Raw genomic sequence first — 16581 nt, forward strand, 5'->3', positions numbered from 1 at the left:
GCTCCTGGGATGCCCCTGGGATGCCCTGGCCCTGCCCAGGTACACCACAGCTCACTCGGAGCCCAGCAGCCTCCCCTGCCAAGGTGTGGGTCCTCAGGACTGCTCAGCATCCCTCTGGGATGCTCAGCATTGTTCCTGGAGCTCTGCATCTCCCTGGACCAAACCCTTCCATCCCACCCTGCCCTCAGGGATCATCTCCTCCAGGATGTATATTCCCCTGGACCAAACCATGCCATTCCAACCCTGCCCGCTCCCAGGAACCATCTCCTCCAGGACCTGTATCCCTGCTGCTCCCCCATTCCTTCCCCTCCTTTCCGGGGTGTTATTCCTCTCCTTGTCTCCTTTCTCCTTCCCTTCATTCCCGGTGGTTGAGTGCCTGAAGTCTGGAGCTCCTCATTGATTCCTCACGGTGCTTTACGGCTCCGCAGCCTCCCCCGGAGCATCCGCCTCCCTCCCCCGCCGCCTTCCGCCCACCTCGGCTCGGCCCGGCTGCGGGAGCACCCTGTGGATGGGGCATTACCTCCTAATGGATGCTTCCAGTAAATTCCACACCTCTGATGAATATTTAACACCGACATCCGTCTCTGCTGGTCCCACGGCGCTGCTGTGTCTCATGGGAAGTTGGGTTTAGCCCTTGGGTGGCTGCATCCGAGGCTGTGCAGATGGCAGGGAACAGTTATCCCAGCGGAGACTGGCACTGGTGACATCCTGAGCCAGCATTCCTGTGAATCCCTCATCATCCCCTGTGCCCATTGCAGCTGGTGGCTGCTCATCCTCAGCCTAACACAGCCCCAAAAATAAAACATCTCCCTGTTTGTCTTGTCACCCTCAACTTTTTCTCCTGCTTCTCCTCTGCAGGTCTCAGGCCCTAGGAGCTGTCCCAGCCTGGCCCTGGATGTCACTGTGCCACCCTCCTGTTGTGGGACAGTCCTGGGCTGTGGCTCAGGGTGTGATGGATTTGGATGTGCCACCAGCCTGGTCCTTGCTGGGATGCACCAACAACTGCTGAGCACCAAATCCTCTGGGATGTGGCAATGGGAATGGGATTTCCCCTGTGACCCTCCTGCAGCCACCAGGACTCAGCATCCCCAGGAGTGAAGAAGGTTCATTCCTCCAGAGGTTCATCCATGCAAGCACAAGTGGAGCTCTACCAAACATGCCCAGGCCCTGCCGGCTGCCTTGGGGACCTGGATTCTGCCTGGGAAGGAGGAACGTGCTCCTGCCCTGCTCCAGACCAGGGCAGCATCACCCAGGAGACCTGCATGGACCCTCCAAGGGCTGTGCCAGGACCTGCTTTGCTCACCTGGAGCACCACCAGTCCTAATGCCAGCCCTTCTCCGTGTCCTGGGGATGCTCCGGGCTGTCTGCCCCATGCCCACCCCACACCAGGAGCTCTGCGTGCACAGGGCCATCCCACCCTCCCGTTCCCGAGGAACCGGGCTGGGAAATCGTGTGGAAGGGCTGTTTTTGGGTGGGATGGGGGAGCTGGAGGAGGTCCTGGGGGGCTGGGTGCTGCCCGTGCCCGGGCGCAGGCGGGAGCTGCCGGTCACTGCCAGGTTACATCTGCCGGGGCACGCAAGAGTGACTCCAGATGCATTAGAAGTGCCGTGCTCCAATTTCAATTTCATCGTCTCACAATCATTTTCAGGCTCCTCTTAGTGCCACATTAACGAAGCCTGCTCGTTTGAATGCATAATTAGCCCAAGCATTCTACCTCGCTAATTTCGAAGCAAGGGTGGGGGGGAGAGAAGGGGGGGAATTTGCATATTAATTTAGCAGAGGGAGAGAAAAACTGTTTACCACTTGCTTCTTGCTGTTGATCACAGCGGACTTAACTCTTTCCCGGGTGCCATCTGGAGCTGCGGAGCCGGCGCCCGGGCGGCACGTGGGACGGGCTGCAAAGGTTACACACAGCAATTAAATCCTGCCGACCACCCTGGCTGCCCTCGGGAGCTCCCTGCCGGCTCTGCGGGACCACTCCGGGGGGCACAGGGCACAAGAAGGGCGGCTGAGGTGGAGGTGGCAGCTCCAAGGTGTCCCCCAGCCCTCCTCCCCGTGTGGTTCCAGGCTGAAAAGCCACCCATTGTCACCCCTCAGGGTGGCAGGGTCCCATCCCAGATCCATCCCTGCCATCCTCGGCAAAGCCAGGAGGGATTCCCAACGGTGTCACCCCTTCTGCAAAGAGTGGCTGGGTCGGCTCTGTCATCCTCGGTGTGTCCCCTTCAAAGGGACACCTTTGCCCTCGCGGTGCTCTGATTTTTAACATCACCCACCCACAACGTGGTGATGGATGAGCGTGTCCCTTCCCCAGCCCCTCTGCGCAGGGGTGTCCCATGGGGTCCCTGCACACGGGGTCCCCGCAGATGCCGCGCACAGGGAGCGCCCAAGGAGCAGGGTGGGCAGCTGGCCGAGCACTGACAACTCACGGCAGCCCCCCAAACACCACCTCCCTTTGTTTGGGAGTCCGTGGGCGTCTAGAGCCGAGGTTGGAGGTAATTTGTCTGTCTCCTGCAGCGGGCTGTCATCGCGCATCTGTGAGCCAGTTCCATTTGCACTGCCGTTAAAAAATTCTCAGGTCTGACAGGTAGTAAAAAAAAAAAAAAAAAAAAAAAAAAAAAAACCAAAAAAAAAAAAAAACATTAAAAAAAGAGCAACAGGATGTTGAGAATATCACGGGCTCGTCGCAGCTGGACCACCCTCACTTCCAGCTCTCGCTGCCCAGGTATTTGGATTTGAGGGTGCTCGCAGCAGCCACGAGCCCTGTTCTGGCCTTTGCACATGTATCCCCAGGGATATCCCTTGGCACCTCCATCCCAGCTCCCCGAAATGCCTTCCTCACCCCTGGAGACCCCCTGGCCCATCATCCACCCTGTCTGGCTGGCTCGGAGCCATCCCAGCGCGTCACAGCGATTTGGGGACACCTCCATGCTCGGCATTCCTGCGTGAGTGCCGCATCCCGGCCGCACGCAGCGATGCCGGGGCTTTGTCCTGCCCCCTGCTCCGGAGCTGCGGGGAAGGGACACGTCCCAAACGGGGGTGAGGGGTCTCCGGAGTGGCCGGAGCGCTGCCGGCGCCGCGGAGGAGCGCGGGGCTGGCTCGGAAAGGGTTAACAGTTGATTACAGCCTTTGTCTCCGCATCAGTGTACATAATGCGCCCGCATTTGCATACTGCAGTGTGCGCTCAATTAAAATGAACTTTTAATTTCTTCTAAGTAAATTACTTCTTCCCGCTACGTGACGCGCACAAAATGTCAGAATAATGGGAGAGCCTTAATGAGCTGGGAATGAGGGGCAGGGAGGGGAATGCTGGGGGCTCCGGCTCCCCTCTGGGCCACTCCTGCCGCGGGAGAGGATGGATCCTGCTCTCTTCTGCCGTCCCTGCTGCCAGGATGTCCCCTGGGCAGGGCCGGGGTCGTCACCTCCTCCCCATCACCTCCTCCTGCCCGCGCTCCTGCAGGGAGCCGAGCTCTCGGGGCACTGCCCGCATCCCAGGGATGCGTGGGGACACAGGAATATCCCCGCACGGGTCTGAGATCTCCGGGTCCTGCCCTCATGGTGGCATCCAGGGATGTGTGGGGACACAGGGACGTCCCTGCGATGAGCTGAATTCTCCAGGTCTTGCATCCTGGCACTCCGCACCCTCCCAGAAATGCTTCCTGGGCCATCTCCATCCCAGGCGGCCTCCCAGCGCCCCAGCGAGCCGCAGCCGCTCCGTCCTTCCTGCGGGGGATGCTCGGGAGGGACCCGGAGCCCCCCGCCCGCTCTGTCCTCCCCCCGGGGGATGCTCGGGAGGGACCCGGAGCCCCCCGCCCGCCGGGGCGGCCGCGTGTCCGCGGGGGCCAGATGGCAGGCGAGATTACTGGAATTTGATTTTCAGATAAATCACAGACCTGGATGAGCGAGTGCTGCTCCAGATGCATTATCCGTAATCCCCTGGAAGGGAACCTTTCGGAGGAGACGGTGCCCGTGCCGGCTGGGCAGCAGCTGGGTAATCCCGGCCGCAGCCCGGGGGGCTCAGCTGCCGCCCGGCCGCTCCGTGCCGTGCCACCCGCGCTCGCCACGACCCACATTCGGTCCCGCCGAGCCCGGCCGGGAGCAGATGGAGCCAGATGGAATCACCCCGGGAGCGCACGGGCACCGGGACGAGCCCGTGCCCGCGGTGCCCGTGCCCGGCTGGCGCACCCGGAGGAGGGTGAGGGGTGCAGGGGGCTCTGCGGACCCTCCCCATCTCCCTTCTCCCGTAAGTGATGCCCAGAGTATCCCAGTGCTGCCCAGCGCTGCCGGTGTGGGGGCAGGGAGAGCGCCTCTCCTCTCACCCCCACACCTGCCCTAGGGATGCTCCTCCACCCATCCCGCGGATTAACTGGGGGTGGGAATGACTCCCGGCTGCAGGGCCAGCCTGGCCAAGCTACTGGGAGGATGAGGGAAGGGTCAGCTAGGGCCTGGCACCCGTGGGGCTGCTCCTGCCCCTCCCTGGGCTGCCCAGGGCAGCTGGCACCAGGGAGCTGGGAAGAGCAGGGGGTTGCAAGCCCCACAACTCCTAGGGGTGCTCAGGGCCATTCTGGGAGCTCTCCCGTGGTTTGGGGGCATGCTTTGGGGGCACACTGAGTTTTGGAGGTTCTGAGTCGGGCACATCTTCCTTGACCTCAGGTCTGACCCACCCCCACCTGCCTCCTGCAGCTCCTCCCCTCCTCAGCAGCACAAAGTCAGGGTCCCCCCGAATAAACACCACCTGCAAGAGGTGGGGATGCAAGTGCCAGCACAAAGCCCCCTCTCGCCACTCTGCTGGCCAAGCACAGGCGTGGGCCCTGGGGCTGACCCAGGTCTCCCAGGAGGTGGTGGCAGGCTGTGCCCACCTGGCACAGGGCACCCGTCAGGCATGGCAAAGCCAGCGCTGGCACAGCAGTGCAGAGCCATGGCTGGGGGATGTGCCCCTCAGTGGGTGCTGAAAGCTGAGCCTGCACCTCCTCCCGGGGCAGGGGGGCTGGGGGCCAGGGGGAGGTGACAGAAATTAATTCATCTCCCGAAGGAAAAGGGGATGGGGAAAGCAAAGCTTTGTCTGGCTCCAGCGTGGCGTGGGAATGTCACCACTGTGTACAGGGAAGGTCCTCACACCCCTCAAGGTGTGTCCCCCTAAGGACAATCCCACCCGTGTCCCCCCCAGGCTGTTTGTGACACTGAGTGTGTTAACAAACATGTATTTATGGGGGTCAACACAAACTCCAAACCACTGCCACTGCTGACCCTGCTTTTTATTTTTCCTCCCCAGCCCTCGTCTGTTTGCACACTCATTTGGAGGGAAGGGCAGTTCATCTCCCAGAGCTGGTGGTCCCTCTCCCTGATCCATCTCCTCGGGCATGATCCCTCTCCTTGGGCTGCTCCCCACCTGCCCAGGCTGCTCCCCACCCCTGCACTGTGACAGAGCTGGGCTGCAGCCCTGCCAGCCCCCTCCTCACTGAGGGCAGGCATTTCCCATCCCTCGTGCCCCTGGCTGCCCCCCCAGACCCCCTGGCAGCCAGGGAGCACGCGCCAGCGTTCCCCCCAACGCCAAAATTTACATTGAACCACAAATTAATTTCATAATTTTTTCCTCTCTAATTATGCCAACATCTGCTGCGAGGCCCAAGCTGTGCGCATGCATTTTAATACATCCCTCCCCCCGCCTCCCTCTGCACTGAACTTTTCCGTAATTATCACCAGGAGAAGGGCTCCTTTCCGTGGGAGGGTGAGGCCAAGGCTGGCAGAGCGCATGCAGTGAGGTGTGCCCAGCCTTGGGCTGGCATCAGCCTCTGCTGAGCTCTGGGGCCTGATTTCCAGGAGGAAAGGGAAGGAAAAGGGATGAGGCTGCTCCAGAGGCAGCTGGGGAGGGCAGAGGGGCAGCAGGGACCCTCCATGTCCAGGGAGCTGCTCCCTGAGCCAGGATGGGGCTCCCAGGACAGCCCTGCCCCAGGGATGCCCCCTGAGCCAGGATGGGGCTCCCAGGACAGCCCTGCCCCAGGGATGCCCCCTGAGCCAGGATGGGGCTCCCAGGACAGCCCTGCCCCAGGGATGCCCCCTGAGCCAGGATGGGGCTCCCAGGACAGCCCTGCCCCAGGGATGCCCCCTGAGCCAGGATGGGGCTCCCAGGACAGCCCTGCCCCAGGGATGCTCCCTGTGCCAGGATGGGGCTCCCAGGACAGCCCTGCCCCAGGGATGCTCCCTCCCAGGCCATGGGGAGCAGCTCCCAGCTCTCCCCAGGGACACTGAAGGCTCCTGTCCTGCACACCTTGGTCCTGTTGTCACCTTGGCCTTGGCCCCTGTTGGGGACACCTTGGCACCCTGCTGGGGTGGTGCTGGTGGTGTGCCAGCCCTGTCACACCCCCACTGCACAGGGAGACGTTTCATGGCCTCGCTGGAAGATGCAAAAGGTCATTTGGCTGCCAAGTAATTAAACCTGGCAATTATCAATGTAGAGCAGCAAGCTCCTGGCTTGGGGGGTGCTCAGGGGAGGGGCAGGAAAGGGGCAGTGGGACAATGCCCATCCCTGAGCTGGGACCTCACCTCCTGCACAGGCAGCACCTCCAGAGAGCCCACGGGGCTGCCACGCTCTCATTAGAAAGTTCATCAAGGGTTTTAATTAAAAGGTGAGGGGATGAAGGTGTTGCTTGGATACGGGATGAGCTTGGCTGCCGTGCTCTGAGGAGGAACATCCTGCTCTGGACGTGGATTTCTGACCCAGACCTGGGCAGTAGCTCAGAGCTGAGCTGAGCTTAGACCTGGGCAGTAGCTCAGAGCAGAGCTGAGCTGAGCTGAGCTCAGTTCCGAGCAGCAGCTCAGAGCTGAGCTGAGCTCTGTCCTGGGCAGTAGCTCAGAGCTGAGCTGAGCTGAGCTCAGTTCCGAGCAGCAGCTCAGAGCTGAGCTTAGACCCGGGCAGCAGCTCAGAACTGAGCTTAGACCCCGGCAGCAGCTCAGAACTGAGCTTAGACCCCGGCAGCAGCTCAGAGCTGAGCTGGGCTCAGTCCCGGGCAGCAGCTCAGAGCTGCCTCTGAGCTGGGAAGCCCCGATCCTGCCCGGGGCTGAGCGCCGGCCGTGCCACAACCCAGGGCACGCACGGCATGACCCGGGGGTGCCATCTCTTTTCCCTTTCCCCCATCGGGCACCCAGCCCGCGGAGCATCCCCGGGGGCAGCGGGGCCGTCCTGCCCGGCGCAGCCCAGGTGTGCCAGCAGGAGCGGGGCCCGCAGCCCCGTTCGGCTGCTGCCGCCCGCCCGGCGCGCAGCCGGAGCAGATGGCAGGCGACAGAAGCTGCCGATGAATAATACACGGCTAATGAGCGCCGCTCCCGCCGCCGCGCCGCCCTGCCCCGCACGCCCCATCTGCGCCCCACAGCCCCGGGGTGCTGGCCTTGCCGTGTGCCTGGCACCCCTGGGTCCTGCCCCACACCCTGCCGTGTGCCTGGCACCCCTGGGTCCTGCCCCACACCCTGCTGTGTGCCTGGCACCCCTGGGTCCTGCCCCACACCCTGCTGTGTGCCTGGCACCCCTGGGTCCTGCCCCACACCCTGCTGTGTGCCTGGCACCCATTAACCCTGCCCCATACCCTGCTGTGTGCCTGACACCCATTAACCCTGCCCCATACCCTGCCATGCCCCTGGCACCCCTGGGTCCTGCCCCACACCCTGCTGTGTGCCTGGCACCCATTAACCCTGCCCCACACCCTGCCATGCCCCTGGCACCCCTGGGTCCTGCCCCACACCCTGCCGTGTGCCTGGCACCCCTGGGTCCTGCCCCACACCCTGCCGTGTGCCTGGCACCCCTGGGTCCTGCCCCACACCCTGCCGTGTGCCTGGCACCCCTGGGTCCTGCCCCACACCCTGCTGTGTGCCTGGCACCCCTGGGTCCTGCCCCACACCCTGCTGTGTGCCTGGCACCCCTGGGTCCTGCCCCACACCCTGCCGTGTGCCTGGCACCCCTGGGTCCTGCCCCACACCCTGCTGTGTGCCTGGCACCCATTAACCCTGCCCCACACCCTGCCATGCCCCTGGCACCCCTGGGTCCTGCCCCACACCCTGCCGTGTGCCTGGCACCCCTGAGTCCTGCCCCCCACCCTGCCGTGTGCCTGGCACCCTTGGGTCCTGCCCCACACCCTGCCGTGTGCCTGGCACCCCTGGGTCCTGCCCCACACCCTGCTGTGTGCCTGGCACCCATTAACCCTTCCCCCCACCTTACTGTGCCCCTGGCACCTATGGATCCTGCCCCACACCCTGCCGTGTCCCTGGCACCCGTGGATCCATTCCCATACTGGAGTTTCACTACCATGCAATTAGTACTCACAGGTCCTGCCACGTACAGGAGTGTCCCTGCCATGTCCCTGGCACCCCTGGGTCCTGCCCCACACCCTGCCATGTCCCTGGCACCCCTGGGTCCTGCCCCACACCCTGCCATGTCTCTGGCACCCCTGGGTCCTGCCCCACACCAGGGCCCCCCTGCCATGCACCTGGCACACATGGATTCATCCCCACACCGTGGAGGCTCTGCCGTGCACCTGGCACTCCTGAATCCAGAGCTGCTCCTGCCACTGTGGGTGCTGAGGCAAGAGGAGGGCCCATGGAAGTGCTGGGGACCCAGCAGTGGCTCTGGCCCGGGGCTGGCAGGGAAGGAGCGTGTGGGTGCCACAGCACATGGCAGCCCAGTCCACGCTGCCAGGAGCAGGGGAGTCGGGATGGGGAGCAGCTTCCCAAGCACGTGCTGGATTCTGCGCATCCCACAGGCTGCTGGGGCTGCAGGGGGCTGTTCCCTGCCTGGGGGCTCTCTGGCTGCTGCACCTGGGAGCCCCGAGTCTCTCCTAGTGAGGAGAAGTTTCCATCACCTGGACAGGAGAGTTCTGGCCCTCCAGTGCTGGGATGCTGCACTCGCCATCTCCAAGGGGTTTGTGCCCCATGCCCCGGGCTGAGCTCCCACCCATCGTCATCATCATCATCATCATCATCATCATCATCATCATCCTCCAGCCCAGCTCCCACCTCAGTTCCCCCCTTGGCTCCTCTCTCCCAGCCCGGAGCAGCCCAGGTCAGTGGCACCCGGAGCCACCACCTCGGGAAGGGGAGGAGGAGGGTGGAAAACAAAACGCTGATGGATTGTAAAGCTATTGAAGTGCCAGCGAGTAAACTCCATATTTTTAACGGCATTTAAATGCCTCCAAGCAGATTAATAAGGTCTAGGTAATAGCAGCACCAGTCTATATTTATTCTATCTTAAACGCCAGTTTGTCAGGCTGTATTAATATTGATGGTAAGGCTTGGATTGAGGACAGGAAACGCTGGGACTTCACTTTATCTCTCCCAAACAGGCTGCTCAGCCCCTTTATCAGGGCTGCGGCTGCGGCAGCAGCTGCCTCTTCAAGGGCTCAGCGCATCCCCTCTCCCCCCCCACTCCCTCTTTTTAATCAGAGGAGGAGAAGTTGCTGGCTTGATCGTTCCATTTTTATCTCTTTTATTTACTCCATTTTCATGTCTTTCAGTGCATATTTTATTCCCATCAAGGCAGGACCATTGATAGCTTAAGCTGTGTCCCCCCCGGCTCCCTCGGTGAGCCTGGCTGGGAAGGACGAGGGGTAATTACCAGCAAAGAGCCCCCCCTGCCCTCCCCTCCTGCCCCACGGCAGCCACACGCAGAGTGACCCCCCAGGAGGGGCTGAGCTGCCATTTGGGGGTCTGGGGGCAGCAGCCCCTCCTGACCCAGCCTTGGGGACCCCTCTGCCCCCCAGCCCCTCTTACTGCTGTCAGTGCTGCTGCAGAGGCTCCTGTGCCCACTGCCACCAACCCCTCATCCCACCCCATCCTGCCCCGCTGGGCACCCCAAAAAACTCCTTAAACAGCTGCTGGGTTCCCTGGGGCTCTGCCCTGCGGGGAGAACCCACCACAGTGCCACCAGTGCCACCAGTGCCACCAGTGCCCACCCAGAACCTCCTGCGGGCCCAGGCCAGGCTGAGGACAAACCCAAACCTGCTTTCTTCCTGAATATTCCCCAAAGCCCAGATTCCTGCCTGGCTCTTCCCTGCCAGCATTTGAAATGCAAAATACTCTGGGTCTTGATTAAGGCTCCCAACCATCCAGCTGGGGAGCAGCAGCCCGGCCACGTGGCTGGGCCGAGGGACCGGCTCCCAGCCTGGAATGTTCAAACCGTGCAGCTCTTCCCCTGCCAGGGTGGGAAAAGTGATGCACAGGGAATTTGCACATGATTTCAGACGGGGTAGAGCGCTGGCTCCGCGGGTAATGAATGCAAAATAATCGTAATAAATGCTAATTGCGGCAGGAGGGAGGCGGACTGGCACGGGGTTTGGAGATAGTCTGGAAAAATCCGTGAGGAGAGCGGGATAGGCTGCAGGGACGTGGGATTGCCTGGGGGTGCTGGGTGCCCTAGGGGTGTCCAGGGATGCTGAGTATGCATGGGATGCAGGGGGTGCCTGAACACCTCAGGGACACACAGGGCTGCTGGTGCTGAGCTCACGTGCAGGACAGCCCATCTCCCACCCCGATGGCCACAAATCCCTGTTCCCACATGACCCTGCTGGGGATGTGGTGGGAGAATCCCTGTCCTCCCTCCACAGTGGCTCCCAGGGCTGTGGGCACCGTGGCTGGAGCAGCCCCTGCTCCCCATCACCCTCCAGCACTGGCAAAGCGAATAAGTTGAATTTAACAGCCATTAGTCCTGGAAACATCAAAGGGCTTCTCTGCCAGAAAATGAAAATCCTCATTAACTAATAAAAAGCCCATCGCTCACTCTGCCTTTAATATAATTAACACCAGCCAAGACTTCAATTAAGGTTTTATCCAAACTTCAAAATGCCACTCTCTCTCTCTCTCTCTCTTCCCCCCATAATTATAGCAGGCACAGCAGCTTCAGCCTTGCCTGGGATCCTCCAGCCTTGCCTTGATCCTCCAGCCTTCCCTGGGATCCTCCTACCTTCCCTGGATCCTCTGCCCTTCCCTGGATCCTCCAGTGTTCCTGGGATCCTCCAGCCTTCCCTGGATCCTCCAACCTTCCCTGGATCCTCCAATCTTCCCTGGATCCTCCAGCCTGCCCTGGGATCCTCCAGTGTTCCCTGGATCCTCCAACCTTCCCTGGATCCTCCAGTCTTCCTGGGATCCTCCAGCCTTCCCTGGATCCTCTGGCCGTGCACACGCCGGGACAAACATCCCAAATAGGAAATGTTTGCGCTGGGCAGCAGCCGGGGGCTCTGCCGGGTGCCCGTGAGCTCAGCAGGGAGGAATGCTGCCGGGAGGGAGCGCGGTGCCGGGGACGGGGCCGCTTCTCCGCGCTCCGCTCCCTGCGGAGCCGGGCCGGCAGCGCTCCTCCCGCCAGGGATCGGGAGGTCAGGGCATGGCAAAGGCTCCCGTCGTGCTCTCAGGGATGTCCCCGTCCCCTCGGCAGCATCCCCAGTGAGTGGAGGTGGCTCCAAGCCAGGACATGTCGGGGGATGCCCGAATTCCCCAGGGATGCAGGGATGCTGGTACCAGGGATGTGCCGGGATGCTGAGTTCCCAGGGATGCAGGGATGCTGAGTGGCCCAGGAATGTGCAGGGATGTTGGGTAGCACAGGGATGTGCAGGGGTGCTGGGTACCCAGGGATGGTACCAGGGGAGCTGGGTACCCAGGGATGGTACCAGGGGTGCTGAGTACCCAGGGATGGTACCAGGGGTGCTGGGTAACCCAGGGATGGTACCAGGGGTGCTGGGTAACCCAGGGATGGTCCCAGGGGTGCTCGGTACCCAGGGATGGTACCAGGGGAGCTGGGTACCCAGGGGTGGTACCAGGGGTGGTGCTGGGTACCCAGGGATGGTACCAGGGGTGCTGGGTACCCAGGGATGGTACCAGGGGTGGTGCTGGGTACCCAGGGATGGTACCAGGGGTGCTGGGTACCCAGGGATGGTACCAGGGGTGCTGTGCCCATTTCAGGACTGCACTTTGGCCACCCCAGATGGCCACGAGCCCCTGCTGCCCCATGATCCTGGTGGGGATGGGGCGGGAGGTGCAGCCTGGAAGGTGCAGGGGTCAGTGCTGCCATCCCAGAGCCCGGCTGGACACGCTGGGGCAGCAGAGGCGGCAGGAGACGGACACACAGATGGGACCCTAATCCTCCCCGCGGGTCCCATTATCATCCCTATCTGGTGAAAAAACTCTCATCCTGGATGTGTCTAATCCTAATCACTCCCTATCGCCCAGGACCACTTCAGACGGGCCAGACGGACAGACGAGGCCTCTCCTGCCCGGAATATCTGCACAGGCAGCCCCGGGGGGGACACGGGGAGGGGGGGGGGACAGGCCACCCCTTCGCTCCTAATCCCTCGGAGCCCTTCATTTAAAAGGGGATTTGCTGTTTATTCCCTCCGCAGGCTCCACGATCAACACAGGGGTCAACATCTGAGCCGGGAGAGCCTTGTTAAAACGTGAGAGTGGTGTGTTAATTGGGGGGCGGTGGTAATGGGCTGGGAAATGCACTGGATGGTTTCCAAACCCCACAGCATCCCTCGGGCTCTGCAGTGAAAGGCTCGGGGCTCTGCGGCTGGGGATGTTCACAGAAACCCTTTGACCTCCCCAAAACACCCAGAGGTGGTGGGATCCATCCTGGGGGAGGGTGGCTGTGACACCAAGCCCTCCCCCAGGCATTTCCTTGGTGGGGGGCTGAGATTTGGGCACTGCACAGCTCCTCCTGGGTGTTTAATTCCCCCTTCTCCTGCTCCCACATCCATATTTATGGCAGGGATGGGCACGGGTCAGGAGGGTCATCACTTGGGGGGGGGTCTCCTTCTGCCCACCCAGCCCTGGGGGGTGCCTGGGGCTGCTGGGGGGGTGGGGATTAAATCCAGAAGGGAAAATATCCTGCAGCAGGTGCAGCTTGCGACAGGTCTGAACGGCTGCCAGCCGGCTCGGAAATCCCAAACACATCTGTGCTCATCAGTTGGACACCAGATGGGCCCGGGGTGAGTATTTTGGGCTGGGGTTATTTGGGGGGGTTGGGCAAGGCGGGAGGGGGGGCTGGCTGCTCCAGCCCGGGATGCTCACACCCCGCCTGCATTCCCTCATATTTATCCTGGTATTTTTAGTGTGTTTTATCAGCTGCAGGTCAGGCCCCTCTTGGGATCAGGGGCAGGTTGGGGCCACACTGGAGCTCCCAGCCAGGCAGCACAGCTTTCTGAGTCCTGGCTCTGCCCCCATCTTCCCCCCAAAACCCCCCAGGGACACCCATCAGTGGGAGCTGCAGAGCCCTGCCTGCCTGAAAGGTTATATTAAATATTATCAACTCTCATTATTCTCATCCACAGCTGCACGTCTGATTCCCCAGTGGATTAGCACCATCCCAGCACCAAGAGCATCTCATCTCCATCCTGGTGCCCTCCTGTCCCTGGCACCAGGCTGGCACAGGGGTGGCTGGATCCTTCCAGGCTGGTGGCTCTGAACTCTCCTCAAGCCAAATTGTGCTGGGGCCAGCCCTGTGCAGCCCAGCTCCATCCACCCCAGCCCCGGGGGATGAGGGCTGGAGCTCTGGGCTGCTCCCTGTGGCAGCAGATGCAGCTCTGCAGCCTCCCAGCTCCTGGCTATTTTTAGGAGCATGTCTGTGGCTAAATCTGGTGCCCGAGGCTTCCCGGCCACGTGGCTGCTGCCCTGTGAGGCTCTTTTGGGTTCTGTGTCCTCGTGGGAGCTGGGAGCATCACGGGCACGCTCAGGGCAGTGCTCCTGGCCAGGGTGTGCTGGGAGGGGGACGTGCAGGATGGGAAAACCAGTCCAGAGCAGGGATGGCTGCAACAGGAGAGCAGTTCTGCAGCTCTGAGTGAACGTGGGGGACAGGGCGGGTGACACCAGGGAAACACCAGCACCCCCTGGCACATTAACAACTCCTGAGTGTCAGGAGAGAGGGACAAGCCCTGACCCCAAGCACGATGATCAACAGTCTGTGGGGATCCCTGATGGCTTCACGGGGTCTAAGCTGCAAGCAGGGTGATGCCACCACCCAGCCCTTCCTCCCCGGGGCTGGGGCCATCAGGGCACCTCTTTCTCCCTGTGTCTCCCTAAGCCCCGTGGCCCAGCCGAGCTGGGAGCTCGTGGTCACTTTGATAAGAGGGGAAAGCTGTTGAATACAGAAATGTGGCCGTGGGAAGTGGAGCCAGCAGGGCCTTGCAGGCCCAGGAGAGGAGGAGGAGGAGGAGGATGTACCTTCTTCCAGTCTGGCCTCTTCCTAGCCAGGGCTGAAGCAGAGTATTGGGAGGGGTCCTTTTTCTTTCCCCCATGTCTTCCCCCGAGTCCCACTACTCCTGTGTGTACAGCCCCATCCCTGTCCCCTTCCTCATCTCAGTGTCTGTCCCCATCCCTGCCTCCATCCCTATCCCTGTCCCCATCCCCATCTCTGTCCCTGTCACTGCCCACATCCCGATATCTGTCCTCATTCTCATCTCTGTCCCATCCCATCCATGGATCCCATGGATCCCATCCCATCCATGGATCCCATGGATCCCCCAGCCCATCCCATCCCCTCCCCGCATCCCGCGGTTCCGCAGACCCCGGCGCTGCTCGGGGCGCTGTGCCCGGGCCGCAGAGCCCAGCCCCCGTCAGGGCCCGCTGCTCGTCCCCGCCGCTGCCGGCGGCCGCTGCTCTCCCCTCTCCCCCTCCCCTCTCTCTCCCTTTCTGAAAATTGATAATTAACCTTTTGTCCGTGGGGCTGTTGTGTTTATTTGGCGCAGGCGGCTGCAGGGCGCTGATATGGAAATCGCAGCCGGCAGCCAGCTCCCGTCCCCCCGCAATCTGCAGCCGCGCACAGCCGCTGGGCAGAGATAAGCAGGTGCTTATTCACAGCCCCGCAGCTGCCGCCGAGGGCAGCCCTACCTGATCACTCCAATCTCAGTGAAAAACTACTTGAGGTTGGGCTCCCGCGATGGAGAGAGGCGATAGGGACGCGCCAGACAGCTCCCCCGGCTCCCGCTTCGCCTCCCCGCGCCGCCTGCCTCCCTCTGCCCGCGTCCTCTCCGCTCCCTCCGTCTCCCTGCTCTGTCTTCCCTCTTATCTCCCTCTCCACATCCCTTTGATTTCTCTTTTTTTTTTTTCCCCCTTTTTTTTTTTCCTTAAAGAATTTGTCTTTGTGTTCCCTGTGAACTCTCGGCAGCTCCCATCTCCCCGGCTTGGCCATCTCTCTCCTTCCCATTCCCAGCTGCTGCCTTTGCTCCCGCATTCCCATTTTCCTGGGCTGGAGGCGGCAGATTTAAGCCCCATCCCAAGCCCAGGTGGGCCGTGCCCCCGTCCCAGCCCCTTTTGGGAGGTGATGCTCTCGGTTTGGCTCCGGCAGCCGCCGCTGATGTTCTGCTCACCAGTTGCTGCTGCCGCTTCCTTTCCCCCTTGTTCCCCCACCCGTCGCATTCAAATGGAGAGGGGAAGGCGGTGGGGCACTGCAGGCAGTGGGGCACATGAGCACGGGGCACTTCCAGCAGTGGGGAAGGGTGCCATGCCATCCTGTGCCATCCTGTGCCATCCTGTGCCATGCCATGGTGCGTCCCGCAGAGCACACGGCTGGCACAGCCCCGCTACGTGTGAAGGTGGCAGCACCTCGGCCGCCCCCCGGGGGCTTCCTCCCCTCCTTCCCCCAGCTCGCAGTGCCTGTGGGGGCGGTGGGAGCCCGTCCTGCTTCTCCTTGAGCAGGGGGGAAGTTCCTGCCCGGCAGCAAGAGCCGCTCTGACTCAGAGAGAAACCGGCCGGGAGCGCCGGGAGCGTGGGCGGGAGGGGTCACCTGTGACGGGGCAGACCCCAAACCCCGGGGATCCCCCTGCCAGGGCGGGCCCTCCACCCCCGGCGGTTCCTCTCCGTGTCGGGAGGGCTCAGATGTTTCCCCTGACCGAGCCAAACCCCGGGACCCCGGGGCTTCCCCTCCCTCGGTGAGTCAGAACTCTGGATCCCAGGGGCTCCCCCTCCACCGAGCCAGACCCCGGGACCCCGGGGGTCCCCTGCACGCTGGGGCAGAGCTCGGGAGTCTCCCCTGCTGGGGCATTCCCTGGCAGCCCGGTGCCTGCAGCTGCCCGGGCAGGTGCTGTGTGTTTCCTGGCGGAGAAAACCTTCCCGCGCGGGTGACACGGGGACACGGGGCCGCAGCTGGGAGGGATTTTCCTGGCCGGCCCTGAAACCCTCTTGTTTTGACTCGCTGCCCTGGGACACTCCCCAGAAGCTGCCACTCTCCGTGTCCCATGGTGAGCCTGGCCCTGGCTGAGGGGCAGCTTGGCAAAACCCCGAGCGATGACACAGCGCCCACCTGGGCCAGCCAGAAAGAAAAGGGGAAGAAGCCAGAGCCTGAAACACAGCTGGAAACCCTGCCAAAACCTCTGGCAGCCTTCAGCCCACACTCAGGCTGCTGTGCCTGTGCTGGTGGGGCACGGGCTCCTCCGGGGTGGGTAGAATGGAGCTGGGGTGTCCCAGCATTGCTGGGATGCAGGATGTGGGGCTGGCTTGGAGCTGTGCTGGGGACAGCTGTGACATCTCCCCCCAAACACACAGTTCTGGAAGGGTCAGGCTGTGCTCTGTAGCTCGTGGCCCTTTCCGCAGCACATCAGCCCCGTGCTGGGGCTT

This window comes from Pyrgilauda ruficollis, unplaced genomic scaffold, assembly GCF_017590135.1.
Source record: "Pyrgilauda ruficollis isolate IOZ18807 unplaced genomic scaffold, ASM1759013v1 scaffold117, whole genome shotgun sequence".
Classification (NCBI taxonomy): Eukaryota; Metazoa; Chordata; class Aves; order Passeriformes; family Passeridae; genus Pyrgilauda; species Pyrgilauda ruficollis.